Raw genomic sequence first — 16924 nt, 5'->3', positions numbered from 1 at the left:
TCTTTGATTTTTATTTTCTTGTAGATGAATTGAACATATTTTTTTCCGCAAAATATTAATTTGAGAATATTGCAATACAAAAAATCATGGGTTTTATTTGTTTATAGATGAAGCGAAAATAATTTTTTCCCAAAAAAATTAGTTTGTACAATATTGAAATACCAAAATTCTTTTATTTTATTTGATTGTAAATATAGTGAATTTTTTTCCACAAAAAAACATAATTTGTGTAAGGACGTGATATTAAATATCCTCTATTTTGCATTAATCGAGAATAATAAATTTAAAACGACGAATTAAAATAATGAAGCCAAATAATTAAATCATGTGGGTTGGTGTTATGAAGAAGGTTCGACGGTTAATTACATTTTACAAAAATGATACAAAACATTATTGGATATAGAAGAAAGATTATCTTATAAATATTTCGTGAGTATTTATTCTATCTATTTTTCTTTATGAAAAAATCCAACTAATATTTTTCAAAGCCTTAGTTTATTATTAAAATTTAACAATATATGATTGAATACATACAGTTTTATTAATTTTGACTATTTTTCGTTTTTGTAAAGATCAGAAACTATAATAATTACTTATTCGATGATCTTGCAATTGACGAAGATGTATTTTTATAAAGGATGGATATAAACCAATTATAGATTTATGTAATCTGAAATGACATATCTTTGAAGGTAAATTTTTAAAATTATTATGAATAAATCTTTACAAAAATTAGTCATTATTGCTCAATATTTCTCCTTGTGAGTTATGATTGATAATAAGAAATGTCAAATTTATTTGTTTTTATTTGCTTGTAGATGAAGTGAACATATATTTTTCACAAAATATTAAATTGAATATGATTTGTTTTATTTTGTAAACCTATAATCTTTTGAATGAGTTATATATGCAAGAAGTTTCTCAGAAAAAAAATTAATATATACAAATTTAATACTTCCAATAATATAATATGAAATATAAAAAAATATATGTTATCGTAATTTTGAATTTTTGTATTTAAATAACATATTGCATAAATATGTTATATCATTAAGAGTTGAACACTTTTTGATAAATATAATAAAATATTAATTAAATCATATTTTGTCAGTTGTCTAGAAGATAGAGTAACCAAAATTCATTGATTTTATTTGCTTGTAGATTAAGTTAAAATATTTACAAAAAATAAATATAATTTGTAGAATACCGAAATAACAAAATTCTTTGGTTTTATTTGCTTGATGAAACAAACTTTTTTTTTTCTACAAAACACTTAATTTGTGTGGGGATTTGTAGAGGCATCAAATAGAGAAGAATATACATTTCTTCTCATAAGATTTGCTAATGAAAATGGCAAGAATATTGATTTTTCACAGAGAAGAAAAAACTGATTACAAAAAAAATCGTGAAAGTTGAAAATATAAAAGAAGAAAACATTTGACGCAATAATTTAATTTAAGGTTTAGAATATATTATCTATATTATATTTTTATTTTTCATAAATCAATAACACGTTGTAAAATAAGTGGTCAACGTTATATATTATACTTTATTCTTCTATCAAATTTAATTTTAATAACTATTGTGATATCAATTTTATATTATGTTTTCTCCAATGTCTAATTTATACAAAATTATAATATTTATTACTACTATGTTTTTCAACAATTATTAATTTATTTAGATTGCGCTTGGATAAATTGATTTCAAATTTATGGATTAGAATTATAATTTTATTGTTAACAATGAAATAATATATCAAATATTGAATATACATATTATTATTTATATAAAGTAGAATAAATTTCAAATAACATTATTATTGGGTGAACTTGAAAAATATCATAATTAACATGAAATACTACTATATAAACATGAAATGAGTGGATTTGAAGTTTATGATGTTACTTCTCTAAATGACAAAAATACATTTGAATGTATTGAAATCCATGGATTTGAAATCCTTCCATTCAAGAATAACCTTAGATTTATAACACATAAAATTTTTAAACAAATATCTTTTGAACTCATTTTATAATAAATGTAGTACAAATTATATTACATTGAATTTCCTACGGATAATGCTAACGATAAAACCAATATATCGTACTGCGATATTTACAACAATTATATAGTGAGATTTTGTTATTATCTAATGAGATTTTATATTTAATTTATCATGAGATTTTGATAAATGAAATTTATGTATTGATTTTTTTGAATTATAATAATTATTGTACAAATTTGGTTGCACATGTAGCATTACTCATTTTCTATCGACTAATATAGCATAATCATTAATATATAATTTTTTGTAAATTAATCTCTTTTGATCTCACTTCTTTAACAACAATTATTGATAATAGAAATGTATTTTCACGTGTGTCGCACGTGTCTTTACCTAGTACATATAAAAGTGTGTATAATTGACATTGTTTTCCGATTGTGCATCGACAAAAATACCCTTCATGCAAATTTGAACAAAATAAAACTTATTATTATTGTAATATAAAGATAAAAATAATAGGACATAAATGCCTCATCATTACTAATAATTAATTGACTTTTGCAAACTTGAACAAAATAAAACTTATTATTATTGTAATATAAAGATAAAAATAATAGGACGTAAATGCCTCATCATTACTAATAATTAATTGACTTTAGATTCTAATTGTAATGTATCTATATACCTACAAAATCTATATCTATCTACATCTATATACCTATAAAAGTATAAATGATGAGCAAAGTTTTTACATTGTGATTTTACTACATTGCTAAAAAATTATACATTGTTTGTATTAATTGCATGGGCATTGGTGGAAAATCTATATAAAATTTAGGGATAAATTTGGGATATTGAATTTGTAATGTATTGATTATTTATTTAATTGATGCATTTATTTTTTTGAACTCATTAAACACATGAGGATCATAGTGTTTTATTTTTTAATAGAAAATTGTAAAATAAGAAATTTTGAAAATAATATTACATAAAAATTGAATAGATATTTGATAATAAAAAATACATTAAAAAAATAATATTTTCTTCGTACATATCTCTTACAAAAAATATTAAAAGAATAGATTTTTTAATAAAAAAATATATTTTTCATTAGAAATATTAAAAGAATATATATTTAACTATTATATTTATAAAAGCGTAAAAAAAATAACAAAGTTTTTTATTGTAAATTTTATATTATTTCTATGAATTGTGTGTTGGTAGATTAATTGCATGAAAATTTTCTACACAATCATTAAATACATGAGTATCATAATAGTGTTTATATTTTTTAATAGAAAATTGTAACATAAGAAACTTTGAAAATAATGTTACATAAAATTTGAATAGATATTTGATAATAAAAATATATTAGAGAAATAACATTTTCTTGCTACATAATTATCAGAAAAAATATTAAAATAATATATTTTTAACTTTAAAAAATCTTTAAAAATATCAAAATAATATATATTTAACTATTATATTTATAAAAGTGTAAAACTAATAACAAAGTTTTTCATTGTAAATTTTCTACTATCCCCTTAAATTGTGTGTTGTTAGATTAATTGTATGAAAATTTTCTACACAATTTATGATAAATCTATTCATTAAAAATGAATATATGTTTGATAATAAAAATATATTTTTTATCTATATACCTACAAAAGTGTAGATAATTAGCCATGTTTTTCAATTGTCAAAAGATAAAAATGACCTCCTATATCAATACAAATCCAAAGATTCAATAAAGATATATTTGTAAATTTCTAATTGTTGTAAGTGTAAAAATGAAATATCAAAATTTTTTATTTATTCTACTTAATATATAATTAGTTAGTAGCCTAATTATTCCACATAATATATAATTAAATAATTAATAGTCTAACAAATGATAATGAATTATCACTACAATATACATTGATTGTAATAATTTATATCACTTTAAGAATAAAATGTAATTCCTATATTAATTTTCTCAAATAATCCATCTTTACACTAACTTTAAATATTTATCATTTTAATTTTCTTTCTACATGTTATTTTATGATTTTAATGCAATTTTGTAATTATATTTTAGTGTAGTTTCTAATTAAGTAATAAATTATAGCATCACAAGAAGATATAAGAAAAAAATAATTATATATGCAATAGTACAAAAGGTAAAAAAGTTATGTGGGAGGTTAAATAATATTTAAATTGAATATTATATGTTATATTTTATTATCGGTATTATTATTTCATTTCATAATATTTTGATGAGTTAATCACAAATATTTTAAATTGATAATTATTTTTTCTTAGTGTGCTTCACTTATACTCTTAGCATAAAAGTTAATAATTTTTCATGTATGACTCAAATAAGAAATTTGACCCACGAAATTGATCTATGACACCGTCTCACAAGAGTTTTTGTGGTTGATGTAATGAGAATCACCAGTTGTGCAAATAATATATACAAATTAGATTTTAAATGAGAGGAAGAAAATGATCTATCATTAATTTTCTATATTTTATGTTAAAATTCTAAATTTCTTTCTTTGTGATGCCTTTAAATTTCTATAGAGGAATAGATAATTTTATCTATTTACAATTGTAAAACAATTAAGTTATGACAATTATATCACTTAAATTAATATGATATAATAAATTTTAAAATATGAAAAAAAAGTTAGACCATTATAAATATGACATCATAATCATTCATCTGACATCTCTAAAATATTTCTTATTATCATGAGTCGCAATTTGACCATCCCAATTAGTAATTAATAAGAATTGATTATCCATTGTTATTACTATCTCATTATTATTTATTATCTCATGCCTCACCATTTTGTGATGTTAATTTTTACTGTTTTAATTTAACAAAAAAAGAGGAAAAAGTTGAAGAAGTTAGGCACGATATAAATCTAATTTATTGATAATCTTCTAATAATAATCAATTGAATTGGAAAATATTATTATACTTAGGTAATTATAATTTATTCTAATTCAAATTTATTAACTTTTTAATGTCCAATATATATATAATTCATTAGTAGTGTACATGATTTTACTTTTCAAACGATAATAAGAAACATATTAAAATATAAATATATAGTGAAAACGAATTCAAATTTTCTGTTAACAGCTTCGAACCTTAGCAAATGTAATTCTAAAAAATGAGAGGATAATGAATATGATGATACATGATACTGAAGATTAATTTAGAGTTGTGATATTTTTTTCTCTTTTCTGAGATAGAATATTGATATTTCAATTATTAATTTAAGTAAATGAATCTCCATTTAATAAAATTGTTGGAAATGAAGTTTTCTTAGTTCACTGCTTTAAGCAAATATATATAGGGTAGGTATAGAAGGGGTTAGTGATGACAACTTTCCCTACGGGTTTGGGACCCTGCGAAAAAAACCCAAAACGGGGATGAGATCCCCGATTTTTTGGGTTGAGGTTCGGGATCAGGTATTTTTTAAAATCTCCGAAGTAGTTCGGGACGGATATGAGCTTACTATCCCATCTCTGAACTCGCACTGCCCTGCCCTATTGTCATTTTTAGAAGGGGTGAATGGAGTATTTATTTATTTTATTTTTAATTCTTGTGTTTAAATATATTAATTTTTTTTCTCAAAATACAATTTGTGTCCATAGATTTTCTGTAGCTAATGTAATGTTTTATTATTTTTTTATATAATTTATTGATTAACAAAATGTAGGTTTGCGAAAGATTTCGAATTTACGATATTGGTTATAGTTTAGAATATAACTTAAAATGAAAAATTGTTGTCACATGTTCTTAATTATTTCAAAATTATAACTTAATATTTTAACTCCTGCTGTCCTATGCCGGCAGAGAACATGCTTTGCCGACTTATTATCTACTCTCTTTTCCATGTGGAGTGCCAGTTTGGTAATGAAGTCGTTGACATCGAAATTTTATATTATTTATTTGATTGCGATATTTATTATTTGTTAGTATGTAATATTGTTAATATTTTGTTTCAAATATCAAGTATTAGTGTTAAAAAAAATTGACAGGTTGGACTGCAAATCACTTCAAGATGGAGCTGGTTGAAGTTTTCTCGACCAGTCGAATTTGCGGTCAGTCCTGTCTAGTCCCGTTTGATGGCGGGCCGCAATGGAATGAGCCACCCCGTTTGATAGCTCTGGCTGACGAGATACTATAATCCTTAGCGTCACATTGAAAAAAAATTTAAAAAATTATCTAAAAACAAAAATAATTTATTAAAATTGAAATTTGACAAAAACAAAGTATATACAAATTAGAAAACGACAAACATATTTAAAAAAAATAAAATAAAATTGACTTGACCTCAACAAATATAATTGTTTTTTCACAACCATGTCTCATTCTTCGTATTATTATTGGATTGGATAGTGAAACATATGAATCCGCTGCCGGCCCACCTCATGGTTGACTAGACCAAGTCCAACTTTGTTGACAGTAAAGACGGCAATTACAATATTATCTTCATCAACAAAAATTATTTTCGCTTCATCTATAAACAAATAAAACCCATGATTTTTTGTATTGCAATATTCTCAAATTAATATTTTGCGGAAAAAAATATGTTCAATTCATCTACAAGAAAATAAAAATCAAAGAATTTTGGAGTTTCAATCTTCTTGGCAATTTGATCCTTGCTACGTAGATTGATAATCTTGACATCATCATAATAATTGATTTACAAAAATTTCCTCACCAAATTAAAGTCATAATGAGATCCTACCTATGTGGGCACTACCCTCACTTCATTTCAACGGGTAAGATCTTGCCACACATACAATTTCAAAAAAAAAAGTGGGTCCTATATATGCATGGGCAAATCTTGGCCATCCATCCTATCATGGGGGCAATGGCTAGGATGAAATAAACCAAATTGAATATAAACTTCTTGCATATAAAAAATCATTCAAAAGATTATAAATCTACAAAATAAAATAAATCACATTTAAACAAATATTTTTGTGAAAAACATTTGTTAACTTCATCTACAAATAAATAAAAACCAAATAACTTTGACTTTGTCTATGGAGAAGTAGTGAGTATTGCTAATGAATAAATTTTATAAAAATTTATTTATCATAATTTTAAAAATTTACATTCAAAGATATATCTTTTAATGTTACAAAAACTATAACTGATTTGTCAATATATATCTCTTATAAAAATAATCATTCGTTAATTGCAAGAATCTCTGATAAAATAATTGTTATAGTTTCTAGCCTTTAAAAAGAGGAAAATATAGTTAACATTAATACAAATATATTATTCAATCTTATATCGTTAAAATTTCATAATAAACCAAGGCTTTGAACAATATTAGTTGACTTTCTTTTTGACAAAGAAATATAGATAAAATAAATATCAATGAAATATTTATTAGGGTTATCTATATTTATATCTGATAATTATTGTATCATTTTGTAAATGTAATTAAATATCGAACCTTGCTCATGACACCAATCTTGTTAAAACAAAAACAAAATTAGTTTAATTATTTGGCTTCATTAGTTTAATTCTTCATTTTAAAATAATTAATCTTAATGAACGTAAAATAAAATATATTTAACATCATACCGTTATATAAACTAAGTTTTTGTGAAAAAAATATTTTCACTTTATTTACAAAAAAATAAAACAAAAGAATTTTGTTATTTTAATCTTCTACAAATTAACTTTTTTGTGAAAAAATCTACAAATTAAGTTTTTGGTGAAAATTTTTTTTCACTTCATCTATAAGCAAATAAAACCAATATATTTTGGTATTTCAATCTTTTCAAATTAATATTTTTTGTGAAAAAAGTTTGTTCAATTCATCTACAAGAAAATAAAAATCAAAGAATTTTAACTTGATCATTATCTAACAAAAATGTAGTTTGACAATTTTGTCCTTATCATAATAACTGATTTGACAAAAACATCCTCACTAAATTTTTACTGTGTGTACAAACTAAGGACAAAGTTGACAATACACAATAGAAAAACTTTGACCTTGATTCACACTTTTATAATATGTATAGATAGATAGATTTATCTCTATTTTATCGCACTTATTATGCATCTCTTAATCATTTCATCAATGACATATTGTATTGTTTTATTCCGACCGTGATTCAAAAATTCTCGTAGGGAAAAAATATAAAGAAATGGAGCTTGGTCAACTCGAATCCAAAACTTGCACTTTTAACAATTTTTTATAGGCTACTTATCGATGGCATTGTTCCAGTACAAGCATTCTACAATCAGTGAAAGCAAGCCAGAAGCCTAAAAAATTTCACACAAAAAAAAAATCTCAGAAAGCATCCAACTTTTCAAGGAAATAAAGACGCGTCTCTAGCATATAACTCCATACAAGATATCTAAAATTTTGCTATATCTCACGAACACAAAGTAACACGGGTAGCAGCATTTGCTTCAGTCAAACAATGAAAGATCGAGAATCTGAAGTAGCTGCAGAATTGGAAATATAAATAAACAAGAACTCACCAATCGGGCTCACTGAGACGCCAAATTTTCAGATGTACAGAATCACGTGTATGACTTAAATTCAAAGGTTTTTCTTATTGTGCAGCTTGAAGAGATGAAGATATCCAGTCTGAAGACGCCAAATTTTCAGATGTACAGAATCACGTGTATGACTTAAATTCAAAGGTTTTTCTTATTGTGCAGCTTGTAATTGCCGTCTTTACTGTCAACAAAGTTGGACTTGGTCTAGTCAACCATGAGGTGGGCCGGCAGCGGATTCATATGTTTCACTATCCAATCCAATAATAATACGAAGAATGAGACATGGTTGTGAAAAAACAATTATATTTGTTGAGGTCAAGTCAATTTTATTTTATTTTTTTTAAATATGTTTGTCGTTTTCTAATTTGTATATACTTTGTTTTTGTCAAATTTCAATTTTAATAAATTATTTTTGTTTTTAGATAATTTTTTAAATTTTTTTTCAATGTGACGCTAAGGATTATAGTATCTCGTCAGCCAGAGCTATCAAACGGGGTGGCTCATTCCATTGCGGCCCGCCATCAAACGGGACTAGACAGGACTGACCGCAAATTCGACTGGTCGAGAAAACTTCAACCAGCTCCATCTTGAAGTGATTTGCAGTCCAACCTGTCAATTTTTTTTAACACTAATACTTGATATTTGAAACAAAATATTAACAATATTACATACTAACAAATAATAAATATCGCAATCAAATAATAATATAAAATTTCGATGTCAACGACTTCATTACCAAACTGGCACTCCACATGGAAAAGAGAGTAGATAATAAGTCGGCAAAGGCAAAGCATGTTCTCTGCCGGCATAGGACAGCAGGAGTTAAAATATTAAGTTATAATTTTGGAATTAAGAACATGTGACAACAATTTTTCATTTTAAGTTATATTCTAAACTATAACCAATATCGTAAATTCGAAATCTTTCGCAAACCTACATTTTGTTAATCAATAAATTATATAAAAAAATAATAAAACATTACATTAGCTACAGAAAATCTATGGACACAAATTGTATTTTGAGAAAAAAAATTAATATATTTAAACACAAGAATTAAAAATAAAATAAATAAATACTCCATTCACCCCTTCTAAAAATGACAATAGGGCAGGGCAGTGCGAGTTCAGAGATGGGATAGTAAGCTCATATCCGTCCCGAATTACTTCGGATATTTTAAAAAATACCTGATCCCGAACCTCAACCAAAAAATCGGGGATCTCATCCCCGTTTTGGGTTTTTTTCGCAGGGTCCCAAACCCGTAGGGAAAGTTGTCATCACTAACCCCTTCTATACCTACCCTATATATATTTGCTTAAAGCAGTGAACTAAGAAAACTTCATTTCCAACAATTTTATTAAATGGAGATTCATTTACTTAAATTAATAATTGAAATATCAATATTCTATCTCAGAAAAGAGAAAAAAATATCACAACTCTAAATTAATCTTCAGTATCATGTATCATCATATTCATTATCCTCTCATTTTTTTAGAATTACATTTGCTAAGGTTCGAAGCTGTTAACAGAAAATTTGAATTCGTTTTCACTATATATTTATATTTTAATATGTTTCTTATTATCGTTTGAAAAGTAAAATCATGTACACTACTAATGAATTATATATATATTGGACATTAAAAAGTTAATAAATTTGAATTAGAATAAATTATAATTACCTAAGTATAATAATATTTTCCAATTCAATTGATTATTATTAGAAGATTATCAATAAATTAGATTTATATCGTGCCTAACTTCTTCAACTTTTTCCTCTTTTTTTGTTAAATTAAAACAGTAAAAATTAACATCACAAAATGGTGAGGCATGAGATAATAAATAATAATGAGATAGTAATAACAATGGATAATCAATTCTTATTAATTACTAATTGGGATGGTCAAATTGCGACTCATGATAATAAGAAATATTTTAGAGATGTCAGATGAATGATTATAATGTCATATTTATAATGGTCTAACTTTTTTTTCATATTTTAAAATTTATTATATCATATTAATTTAAGTGATATAATTGTCATAACTTAATTGTTTTACAATTGTAAATAGATAAAATTATATATTCCTCTATACAAATTTAAAGGCATCACAAAGAAAGAAATTTAGAATTTTAACATAAAATATAGAAAATTAATGATAGATTATTTTCTTCCTCTCATTTAAAATCTAATTTGTATATATTATTTGCACAACTGGTGATTCTCATTACATCAACCACAAAAACTCTTGTGAGACGGTGTCATAGATCAATTTCGTGGGTCAAATTTCTTATTTGAGTCATCCATGAAAAATTATTAATTTTTATGCTAAGAGTATAAGTGAAGCACACTAAGAAAAAATAATTATCAATTTAAAATATTTGTGATTAACTCATCAAAATATTATGAAATGAAATAATAATACCGATAATAAAATATAACATATAATATTCAATTTAAATATTATTTAACCTCCCACGTAACTTTTTTACCTTTTGTACTATTGCATATATAATTATTTTTTTCTTATATCTTCTTGTGATGCTATAATTTATTACTTAATTAGAAACTACACTAAAATATAATTACAAAATTGCATTAAAATCATAAAATAACATGTAGAAAGAAAATTAAAATGATAAATATTTAAAGTTAGTGTAAAGATGGATTATTTGAGAAAATTAATATAGGAATTACATTTTATTCTTAAAGTGATATAAATTATTACAATCAATGTATATTGTAGTGATAATTCATTATCATTTGTTAGACTATTAATTATTTAATTATATATTATGTGGAATAATTAGGCTACTAACTAATTATATATTAAGTAGAATAAATAAAAATTTTGATATTTCATTTTTACACTTACAACAATTAGAAATTTACAAATATATCTTTATTGAATCTTTGGATTTGTATTGATAAGGAGGTCATTTTTATCTTTTGACAATTGAAAAACATGGCTAATTATCTACACTTTGTAGGTATATAGATAAATATATTTTATTATCAAACATATATTCATTTTTAATGAATAGATTTATCATAAATTGTGTAGAAAATTTTCATACAATTAATCTAACAACACACAATTTAAGGGGATAGTAGAAAATTTACAATGAAAAACTTTGTTATTAGTTTTACACTTTTATAAATATAATAGTTAAATATATATTATTTGATATTTTTAAAGATTTTTTTAAAATTAAAAATATATTATTTTAATATTTTTTTTGATAATTATGTAGCAAGAAAATGTTATTTCTCTAATATATTTTTATTATCAAATATCTATTCAATTTTTATGTAACATTATTTTCAAAGTTTCTTATGTTACAATTTTCTATTAAAAAATAAAAACACTATTATGATCCTCATGTATTTAATGATTGTGTAGAAAATTTTCATGCAATTAATCTAACAACACACAATTCATAGAAATACTAGAAAATTTACAATAAAAAACTTTGTTATTTTTTTTACGCTTTTATAAATATAATAGTTAAATATATATTCTTTTAATATTTCTAATGAAAAATATATTTTTTTATTAAAAAATCTATTCTTTTAATATTTTTTGTAAGAGATATGTACGAAGAAAATATTATTTTTTTAATGTATTTTTTATTATCAAATATCTATTCAATTTTTATGTAATATTATTTTCAAAATTTCTTATTTTACAATTTTCTATTAAAAAATAAAACACTATGATCCTCATGTGTTTAATGAGTTCAAAAAAATAAATGCATCAATTAAATAAATAATTAATACATTACAAATTCAATATCCCAAATTTATCCCTAAATTTTATATAGATTTTCCATCAATGCCCATGCAATTAATACAAACAATGTATAATTTTTTAGCAATGTAGTAAAATCACAATGTAAAAACTTTGCTCATTATTTATACTTTTATAGGTATATAGATTTATAGGTATATAGATGTAGATAGATATAGATTTTGTAGGTATATAGATACATTACAATTAGGCTCTAAAGTCAATTAATTATTAGTAATGATGAGGCATTTACGTACTATTATTTTTATCTTTATATTATAATAATAATAAGTTTTATTTTGTTCAAGTTTGCAAAAGTCAATTAATTATTAGTAATGATGAGGCATTTATGTCCTATTATTTTTATCTTTATATTACAATAATAATAAGTTTTATTTTGTTCAAGTTTGCATGAAGGGTATTTTTGTCAATGCACAATCGGAAAACAATGTCAATTATACACACTTTTATATGTACTAGGTAAAGACACGTGCGACGCACGTGAAAATACATTTCTATTATCAATAATTGTTGTTAAAGAAATGAGATCAAAAGAGATTAATTTACAAAAAATTATATATTAATGATTATGCTATATTAGTCGATAGAAAATGAGTAATGCTACATGTGCAACCAAATTTGTACAATAATTATTATAATTCAAAAAAATCAATATATAAATTTCATTTATCAAAATCTCATGATAAATTAAATATAAAATCTCATTAGATAATAACAAAATCTCACTATATAATTGTTGTAAATATCGCAGTACGATATATTGGTTGTATCTTTAGCATTATCCGTAGGAAATTCAATGTAATATAATTTGTACTACATGTATTATAAAATGAGTGCAAAAGATATTTGTTTAAAAATTTTATGTGTTATAAATCTAAGGTTATTCTTGAATGGAAGGATTTCAAATCCATGGATTTCAATACATTCAAATGTATTTTTGTCATTTAGAGAAGTAACATCATAAACTTCAAATCCACTCATTTCATGTTTATATAGTAGTATTTCATGTTAATTATGATATTTTTCAAGTCCACCCAATAATAATGTTATTTGAAATTTATTCTACTTTATATAAATAATAATATGTAAATAAGTAATGTGTATATTCAATATTTGATATATTATTTCATTGTTAACAATAAAATTATAATTCTAATCCATAAATTTGAAATCAATTTATCCAAGCGCAATCTAAATAAATTAATAATTGTTGAAAAACATAGTAGTAATAAATATTATAATTTTGTATAAATTAGACATTGGAGAAAACATAATATAAAATTGATATCACAATAGTTATTAAAATTAAATTTGAGTGAAGAATAAAGTATAATACATAACGTTGACCACTTATTTTACAACGTGTTATTGATTTATGAAAAATAAAAATATAATATAGATAATATATTCTAAACCTTAAATTAAATTATTGCGTCAAATGTTTCTTCTTTTATATTTTCAACTTTCACGATTTTTTTTGTCATCAGTTTTTTCTTCTCTGTGAAAAATCAATATTCTTGCCATTTTCATTAGCAAATCTTATGAGAAGAAATGTATATTCTTCTCTATTTGATGCCTCTACAAATCCCCACACAAATTAAGTGTTTTGTAGAAAAAAAAAAGTTTGTTTCATCAAGCAAATAAAACAAAGAATTTTGTTATTTCGTTATTCTACAAATTATATTTATTTTTATTAAATATTTTAACTTAATCTACAAGCAAATAAAATCAATGAATTTTGGTTACTCTATCTTCTAGACAACTGACAAAATATGATTTAATTAATATTTTATTATATTTATCAAAAAGTGTTCTCTTAATGATATAACATATTTATGCAATATGTTATTTAAATACAAAAATTCAAAATTACGATAACATATATTTTTTTATATTTCATACTATATTATTGGAAGTATTAAATTTGTATATATTAATTTTTTTTTCTGAGAAACTTCTTGCATATATAACTCATTCAAAAGATTATAGGTTTACAAAATAAAACAAATCATATTCAATTTAATATTTTGTGAAAAATATATGTTCACTTCATCTACAAGCAAATAAAAACAAATAAATTTGACCTTTCTTATTATCAATCATAACCCACAAGGAGAAATATTGAGCAATAATGACTAATTTTTGTAAAGATTTATTCATAATAATTTTAAAAATTTACCTTCAAAGATATGTCATTTCAGATTACATAAATCTATAATTGGTTTATATCCATCCTTTATAAAAATACATCTTCGTCAATTGCAAGATCATCGAATAAGTAATTATTATAGTTTCTGATCTTTACAAAAACGAAAAATAGTCAAAATTAATAAAACTGTATGTATTCAATCATATATTGTTAAATTTTAATAATAAACTAAGGCTTTGAAAAATATTAGTTGGATTTTTTCATAAAGAAAAATAGATAGAATAAATACTCACGAAATATTTATAAGATAATCTTTCTTCTATATCCAATAATGTTTTGTATCATTTTTGTAAAATGTAATTAACCGTCGAACCTTCTTCATAACACCAACCCACATGATTTAATTATTTGGCTTCATTATTTTAATTCGTCGTTTTAAATTTATTATTCTCGATTAATGCAAAATAGAGGATATTTAATATCATGTCCTTACACAAATTATGTTTTTTGTGGAAAAAAATTCATTATATTTACAATCAAATAAAACAAAAGAATTTTGGTATTTCAATATTGTACAAACTAATTTTTTTGGGAAAAAATTATTTTCGCTTCATCTATAAACAAATAAAACCCATGATTTTTTGCATTTCAATATTCTCAAATTAATATTTTGCGGAAAAAAATATGTTCAATTCATCTACAAGAAATAAAAATCAAAGAATTTTGGAGTTTCAATCTTCTTGGCAATTTGATCCTTGCTACGTAGATTGATAATCTTGACATCATCATAATAATTGATTTACAAAAATTTCCTCACCAAATTAAAGTCATAATGAGATCCTACCTATGTGGGCACTACCCTCACTTCATTTCAACGGGTAAGATCTTGCCACACATACAATTTCAAAAAAAAAAGTGGGTCCTATATATGCATGGGCAAATCTTGGCCATCCATCCTATCATGGGGGCAATGGCTAGGATGAAATAAACCAAATTGAAGATAAACTTCTTGCATATAAAAAATCATTCAAAAGATTATAAATCTACAAATAAAATAAACCACATTCAAACAAATATTTTGTGAAAAACATTTGTTAACTTCATCTACAAATAAATAAAAACCAAATAACTTTGACTTTGTCTATGGAGAAGTAGTGAATATTGCTAATGAATAAATTTTATAAAAATTTATTTATCATAATTTTAAAAATTTACATTCAAAGATATATCTTTTAATGTTACAAAAACTATAACTGATTTGTCAATATATATCTCTTATAAAAATAATCATTCGTTAATTGCAAGAATCTCTCATAAAATAATTGTTATAGTTTCTAGCCTTTAAAAAGAGGAAAATATAGTTAAAATTAATACAAATATATTATTCAATCTTATATCGTTAAAATTTCATAATAAACCAAGGCTTTGAACAATATTAGTTGACTTTCTTTTTGACAAAGAAATATAGATAAAATAAATATCAATGAAATATTTATTAGGATTATCTATATTTATATCTGATAATTATTGTATCATTTTGTAAATGTAATTAAATATCGAACCTTGCTCATGACACCAACCTTGTTAAAACAAAAACAAAATTAGTTTAATTATTTGGCTTCATTAGTTTAATTCTTCATTTTAAAATAATTAATCTTAATGAACGTAAAACAAAATATATTTAACATCATATCGTTATATAAACTAAGTTTTTGTGGAAAAATATTTTCACTTTATTTACAAGAAAATAAAACAAAAGAATTTTGTTATTTAATCTTCTACAAATTAACTTTTTTGTGAAAAAATCTACAAATTAAGTTTTTTGTGAAAATTTTTTTTCACTTCATCTATAAGCAAATAAAACCAATATATTTTGGTATTTCAATCTTTTCAAATTAATATTTTTTGTGAAAAAAGTTTGTTCAATTCATCTACAAGAAAATAAAAATCAAAGAATTTTAAAGTTTCAGCTTTTTTGGCAACTTGATCATTATCTAACAAAAATGTAGTTTGACAATTTTGTCCTTATCATAATAACTGATTTGACAAAAACATCCTCACTAAATTTTTACTGTGTGTACAAACTAAGGACAAAGTTGACAATACACAATAGAAAAACTTTGACCTTGATTCACACTTTTATAATATGTATAGATAAAAGTATCCTTAAATTCTCAATTTTTTATTAACAGAATCGATTATACTCATGATACATGCATAGAGACATTAATAATAGAGTAGATTTTTTATGAGACGGTCTCACGAATCTTTATCTGTGAGACGGATCAATCCTACCGATATTCACAATAAAAAGTAATATTTTTTCATTGATAACTCAAATAAGAGATCCGTCACACAAAATACAACCTGCAAAACCGTCTAACATAACTTTTTGCCTTGATAATATATTCAAAGAAGGTTAATTGAAA

The sequence above is a fragment of the Primulina tabacum genome, chromosome 9 (assembly GCF_025594145.1).
Source record: "Primulina tabacum isolate GXHZ01 chromosome 9, ASM2559414v2, whole genome shotgun sequence".
In the NCBI taxonomy this organism is placed as follows: Eukaryota; Viridiplantae; Streptophyta; class Magnoliopsida; order Lamiales; family Gesneriaceae; genus Primulina; species Primulina tabacum.
Note: the sequence above shows the minus strand (reverse complement) of the source record.